Source organism: Heteronotia binoei, chromosome 7, assembly GCF_032191835.1.
Source record: "Heteronotia binoei isolate CCM8104 ecotype False Entrance Well chromosome 7, APGP_CSIRO_Hbin_v1, whole genome shotgun sequence".
Lineage (NCBI taxonomy): Eukaryota > Metazoa > Chordata > Lepidosauria > Squamata > Gekkonidae > Heteronotia > Heteronotia binoei.
The window spans coordinates 29,080,747-29,088,312 of NC_083229.1; positions in this window are offsets into that span (position 1 = coordinate 29,080,747).

Genomic DNA, 7,566 nt, shown 5'->3' on the forward strand with positions numbered 1-7,566 from the left:
TAGGGAGATTTATTTCTAAAAGGGGAGCTTTTTCCTTTCCAGATGTCAGGAATACAACCATTTTTACAGGAATATCTATTTGGGACAACAAGCCAGAAAAGCAGATTCCTGAATTCAAATCCCCTGAATTGGTTTATCCTGAATTCTGATAGGAATTGTTTCCTTTCCACATGATGTGTGTGTGTGTGTGTTTAAAGTGCTGTCAAGCTTCAGTCAACTTATGGCAACCCCAGCAAGGGAGGTTCAATGCAAGTGAGGAGCAGAGGTGGTTTATTTAATTTATTTATTTAATTAATTTATTTATTTTAGTATATTTCTATTCCACCCATTCCCTGTAGGGCTCAGGGTGGAGTACAACATATGATAAAACAATAAAATACAATAAAAGCACTTTATAAACAAACAACTCAACAGCACTCACAATTTTTTCCACAATTTTCAACAAAATTTACCAAATTTACCATTGCCTTCTCCTGCAGGGCATTCTTTGGGGGTCTCCCATCCAAGTATTAACCCTTCTTAGCTTCCAAGATCTAATGAGATTGGGCTACACAATGCTGCCTTTCCCTAGCATCTCAAGTTTAAAAGATCAGGCAGGAGATGATGTGAAAGACCTCCACCTGGGACTCTGGAGAGCTGCTGCCAGTCTGTGTAGACAGTACTGAGCTTGATGGACCAAGGGTCTGATTCAGTATAAGGCGGCTTCATGAGATCATATGAAGTGAGTTATTTTATTTTTAATTATAGAGAAGGAAGAGCAGGTGAGAGGTCAACAGGAAGCTGCTAAGGGGTAGAACATCTCCTTGGCAGGCAGAAGGTTCCAGATGCAATTCCCCGTATCTCCAGTTAAAAAGTCTAGGCAGTAGGCAGTTGGAAAGTCTGAGAATGGTATAGTATCTCAGGTTCAATCCCCTGGCATGCAGAAGGTCTCAGGTTCAATCCCCAGCATCCCCTGTTAAAACGATCAAGCAGTAGGTGATGTGAAAAACTTCTGCCTGAGACCCTGGAGTGCTGCTGCCACTCTGAGTACACAGTACTGGCTTTGATGGACCAAGGACTTGGTTCAGTATAACACAGCTTCATGTGTTCAGTACTGGTGAGCTGCTTTAAAATCAGCCAGAGGATGAGCAGACAGCTTCACACTACAGCGTCACACTACAGTAACTCATCTATCCACAATCTCCTGCTGCCTTTCACTAAAGAGAAGCCAGTATTAATGTAGGGGATTCTGTACAATGCCATTCCAATGCTGGCACACATACACATCATCTCTTGTTGGTAGTGAATCTGCAAATCTAGCTACAGATCAAGTTTTCTATAAAATATAAATCCATATTGATTCCACAATTGCAAATGAAAATCGACTGGTTGAATATTGAGTTTCCAACAGAAGCCGCTGTGAATAATGCAAAAGAGCACATTCAGGCAAAATGATTTCTGAATCAGGAGATCAAAGAAATTTGGGTGTGGGGGGGTGGAAAACCAGAACTTCTGCTAGTGAGACCATTAGCCTAAGATTTTAGGGGCCAGGCTGTTAATCAACAAGGTCAGAAGGGTCCTAGATCCCAAGTCTTTTAAAATGGATGCCTTAACCACTAATAAAATTGCAATTTCTGGTGGCACTCAGTGAATTGGGCCCATTAACAAAGTTGTACAGACATCCCCTCATGATCAAGAAATAGCATAAATTGTCTTTGAAGCAGGTCATCTGTTTGACTTATTCACCTCCTCGCTGTTCAGAGGTGGTCTGGGAACAAAGAACCTTCTGCAGATTCTCTTGGGTTCGCGTGGGCTCCATATGGGTGGCTGTGGCAATGCCTGCTCAGAACAGTCCTGCAAAGGTTATGGTCCACACTATTTATTTATTTCCATTGGACTTTTAACCCACCCTCCCCTGCATGGCTGGCTTAGAATGGGGTCCAACTAGTTAAATGATATCATAGATTAAAACAATTACAACATAATAAAACTTGAAACTTAAAGTGGCACCTTAAGGACCAAATACATTATATACAGTAAACCTTCAACCTGCCATCCTTAACTTTGCAGATCCAGACAATGGGGGACTAAAAATATTGTGAATAAATAGATACATTTTACAATTAATATGTCACCATAAGCAGAGTTACATCCTTTTGAGCCCATTGATTTAGACTGGCACTGTTTTCTTTCTCCCCCCTTTCTGCCTGTCATTTGCTGGCTTAGAGTGACCCTATATGGTTTTCAAGGCAAGAGATGTCCAGAGGTGATTTGCCATTGCCTGCCTCTGCATCGCAGCTTTAGTATCCCTTGGTGGTGCCACATCCAAATACTAGCCAGGGCCAGCCTTGCTTAGTTTCTGAGATCTGATATGATCAGGCAATCCTGAGCTACCCTGGTCATCAGCACCTGGCACCAGGCACAGAGCCAATTTGGTGTAGTGGTTAAGTGTGCGGACTCTTATCTGGGAGAACCGGGTTTGATTCCCCACTCCTCCACTTGCACCTGCTGGAATGGCCCTGGGTCAGCCATAGCTCTGGCAGAGGTTGTCCTTGAAAGGGCAGCTGCTGTGAGAGCTCTCTCAGCCCCACCCACCTCACAGGGTGTCTGTTGTGGGGAGGGGAAGGGAAAGGAGATTTGCAAGCCATTCTGTGATTCCTTCGGATAGTGAAACATGGCTTCTTCTTCACAGGAAAGCACAGGAACGCAGTTCCAGCTGGGCCTTTTCTACCCACAAGCCCCGTGTGTAACAATGGTGACATCAGGAGGTGTGGCCTAATGAGTTCCTGCTGGGCTTTTTCTGCAAAAAAAAAAAGCCCTGCATGGCACTGTTAGTAATTTACATTTGTTGGGTATCTCCCTTTGCCCGTTATGGCTGCTTGCCATGGCCATTAATGGTAAAGGCAAGCAAACTGTCTGGTTCTGGAACAATTCCCACATATGCATTCATACTGTCTTTCATGGGAACTGTAGTTTGTTTTCCTTGAATCCTCCCTCCCACGTGCATGTGGTAGGTCACTTACATCATACATAAAGAGGGGGAAACTGAAAATGTATGCACAATCAAAAAGTAACTCACATCACATGATCCCATGAAGCTGTCTTAAGCTGAATCAGACCCTTGGTCCATCAAGCTCAGTACTGTCTACTCGGACTGGCAGCAGCTCTCCCAACTCTCAGGTGGAGGTCTTTCACATCATCTCCTGCCTGATCCTTTTAACTTGAGGTGCCGGGGATTGAACATGGGACCTTCTGCATGCCAAACAGAGACTCTTCGTCTGAGCCACATGCTCTCCTTAATAATATTGACCTGAATCCCTAATGATCCCAGCAGCTCACAGGCAGAAAAGCTGCTGTAATTTACAGTACTTAATTTCCAGAAAAGTAGGTTATCTATCAAGGCATGAACATCCCATGACCCTGTTGCATTTGAAGTACTTTATGCCCGAAATCAAAGATGCCCATTGAAGCAGCTATCCAAGCAAATACACTGAGGCAAATAGTGGGAGGTTAACTCACCTGTAAACAAGCATGGTAAATGGGCAGTACCTCTCTTTTGAAGTCATTGAGATCACCTACATTCTGCATATTACTCAAGCACTCAGCTCTTTTATTTCTCTGGTTCTTGGAAACAGTGTTTAAATCGTGGTTCTTAACAGTGATTAAAAGCATGTCATTTACTCTTCCATGATAATTCTCATAAGTAGTTTAATTCCCAGTGGATTTTTTTGAAAAGGGAAAATTGCTCTTACATCTACAAATACTAATGAGTATTCTGGAAGGTTTTAAGAACTGCAGTATTAAACTCTGTGTTGTTAGGTTTTTCCTCAATGCTCCAAGTTTGATAAGAACATAATAGTCATGTAATTATGTTTTTATCAAAGTGGGAGTATATATATATATATGTGTGTGTGTGTGTGTGTGTATACGTATATAAATATGTGTATATATGTATAAAACATTTAAAAACTCTCCCCAGTCACTGGGAGTTCTTTGGTAGGATTGCCAGGCCTACGGCTAGCAATCCTAGGAGCTTTTGGGTGTAGGGCATAGGGAAGGAGAAGGGTGCACAATCTGATATGCCCCTTCTGTGTTAAGGCCTGGAAGTGACATCACTGCATGGTTTGACAGAACATAGAGATAGAGGAAATTCCTAGACCGTCTTGGATGTGGGGACCTGAAGGGATTTTGCCACATCTTCAACAACAGCACCATTTTTTTCCCACTGCAAGAGTGGGCAGGGTATAGGCTTGCCAATCCACAGGTCCCAGCGGGGGTTCTTCCACTTTCCCAGGCTCCTTCCTGCCCCCGGTCAGCTGGCCGGCGGGGGAAGCCCCACCCCCAAAGCCACCATGTGACTTTCCACCTCCAGAGGCTTCAGTCTCCGATTGTTAAGGCTTCCTCTTGGGATGGTGTGTCTGTGTTACTTTGAAGAAGTTGGCAGCAACTCGTGAGTAGAGATGCCAATCCCTCACTTCAGAGTTGCCAGAAAACGGGGGTGGGGGGGGAGGGAGGATGGGGAGAGGGGAGAAACGTCTGCTGAGCACTTCATTATTCCCTATGTGGAGATCGATTCTCATAGGGTATAATGGGGAATTGATCTGGAGGTTTCGGGGGCTCTGGGGGAGCTGTTTTTTAAGGTAGAGGCACCAGATTTTCAGTATAGCATCTAGTGCTTCTCCCCAAAGTACCCTCCAAGTTTCAAAACGATTGGACCAGGGAGTCCAATTCTATGAGCCCCAAAAGAAGGCACCCCTATCCTTCATTATTTCCTATGGAAGGAAGACATTTAAAAAGGTGTGCTGTCCCTTTAAATGTGATGGCCAGAACTCCCTTTGAGTTCAATTATGCTTGTCACACCCTTGTTCCTGGCTCCACCCCCAATGTCTCCTGGCTCCACCCAAATGTCTCCTGGCTCCACCCCCAAAGTCCCCAGATATTTCTTGAATTGGACTTGGCAACCCTAGGAGGGTACAAAATTTAAAAATCCAGACAGGGTGGGGTAGGGGTTGAAGATCACAGTGGCCAACTTGGTAAGTTTATTCTTTGGCCCTGTTCTCTTACATTAGCCTCTCATACCACTTTTTAAAAGCAGAGTTTTTCTCTCCCCTAAAGATGTCACTTTTGATCTAAAGTCACGTGAATCCATGCATATAATGCTATAACCTGTCTGATTTTTAAAGGCATAGACAAGTTAGTTTAAATATTTGCTTTTCTTTCTTTGTTGGTTGTTCTTGAACCCTCAGTCTCCTTTCCTCTTTCACTTGGTGCCTTCAGACACAGGTTTCAAATAGATCCGTCTCTGCAAGATTGAACTAATTTTCTCCCATGGACAGGGCCTCCCATACCTGCTGCAGGGTTTTGACTAGAGGGGAATGAAAGCTGCCGCCTTGTTCAGTGGTTAACAAGGCAATTCTCATGCCATCCTTTTGATAGTTAGGAACCTGCTTGATCAAGTATCTAAAATTAGAACAGAAAGTTTTTGTGGATGTCTGGAAGCAGTTACTGTTTTTTTGTGTGACAATTTTAGGGCCGATTCTTTTTAAAGGAAGTCCGGATCTATCACACTTTGGCATGCAAATCCTGTGCTCTCCTACTGAACATGGGCAAGTTTCCAAATCAATGGATTTTTTAAAAGAAATGCACAGAAGCTGTGGTCCTGTGAAGTCTCTGCAAAAATGCTATTGGTATTCCTTATGCATTAATGATCTCTCAGGTAAGCCCTCTGAGTGGCCATGGAACTTCACATTAAGTTTCTAGAAGAAGCAACTGTTAATCTTTAAGACATTCATGCAATGGCTTGACTGGAGGAGGAGGAGGAAGAAGAAGAAGAGGAGGAGGAAGAGATTGGATTTATACCCTGCCCTTCACTACCTGAAGGAGTCACAGAGTGGCTTGCAAATCTCCTTTCTCTTCCCCTCCCCACAACAGAAACCCTCTGAGGTAGGTGAGGCTGAGAGAACTCTCATAGAACTGCTCTTGAGCAGAAGAGCTCTGAGAGAACTTGTTGCTGACCCAAGGTCACATCAGCATATGCATGTGAAGGAGTGGGGAATCAAACTGGATTCTCCCAGATAAGAGTCTGGGAGATAAGAGATAAGACTCTTCTCCTTCTTGTTCCTTGCTGCCTCAAGTTCAAGCTCCTGTTTGCCAGCACCTATTGATGCTCCCAAGCCTCAATCTGAAGACCTGAGTCCACAGCTTCAGAGGAGACCGGACTGGGCTGGCTTGAAGAGTGCAGGACACTGTATGAAAATGAAATAAATATTTTAAAACAGTATGCTCATTTTAAACGGCATTCTGCTAAACAAAGTTTGTGCTTGAAATGCTGATGAATGGCTATTCAAGCTATGCATAACCTCACTCCCTGACATTGTGATTGGTCAGTCAAACCATATCTGCCCAATGAGGAAGTACAGATAAAGTTGCCAGGTCTGTCTCGTAAAATACCTGGAGATGTTGGGGGTGGATCTGGGAGAGGGTGGGGTTTGGAGAAAGGAGGGGCCTCAGGAAGGTACAATGCCATAGAGTCTACTCTTCAAAACAGACATTTTTTTCCCCCAGGTGAGCTGATCTCTGCCAGCTGGAGATCAGTTGTAAAAGTGGGAGATCTTTAGGCCCCACCTGGAGGCTGGCAACCCTAGCAGAGAAGGGGCTATATATGCAAGTCTTGCACCTTTCTTGCAGGGTTTTGCCACATGCTGTTGACCCACCCACCTTCCCTATAATATCACAGCAGCAGCCTGCCATTTGCAGCCAAGTTGGAATTCTTCTCCCCCCACCCCCTACAGTGGGAAAAGAGCAAGGCCGGATCTAGGGTGGGACGGAGGGGGTGCCAAATTGGGTATGGAGTCCATTGTATTATACGGGCCCATAAGATAGAATGGGCCCATAAGGGGGTGTCATTTTTTAATTTTGATCTCCCCTCAAAAAACATGTAGATCTGGTCCTGGGAAAGAGGATCCCCTCCTCCTGCTTCATGAGGTTTGAGGGTGAGGAGAGATAAATGCAGATTAAGTAAGCCTGGACTTTTGATGCCGTAACTAGTGGCAAGGATAGGAAGGTCGCTCATGATATGGAGAGCAACCTGAGCCGTCAGGCACAATGGAGGGTGTGTTCTGGGCAGACCAACACCAGCTTTACAGTGGAATGGGGCTTGGGAAGGAGCACTTTTGGTGCTGAGCAACACCTTTTCAAACCTGTTAGTGGTTTTATGGTGTCTTAGGAAAGGGAGATCGAGCTTAGCACCTCTCACTCATCACCATGTCTGCAGGCAAGCATAAAAAAGGCCAGCAGAAACCCCTGGCCTCATTTGGAAACAGAGTGGATTGGCCAGAAACAAAGGCAGCCATGCCTAAGCATGCCCTATTAAATATTAATATATCTACTAATAAATGAAATCAATCAGCTGATTTTAATAACCTGGTTAAACATATGCTATGGGTTCATGTCTTGATTTGGGTGTTGGAGAGAGATTCTCTAATAGCAAAGAGCCCTGTGGCACAGAGTGGTCAGCTGCAGTAGTGCAGTCCAAGCTCCGTTCACTACCTGAGTTTGATCCTGGTGGAAGCTGGGTTCAGTTAGCCG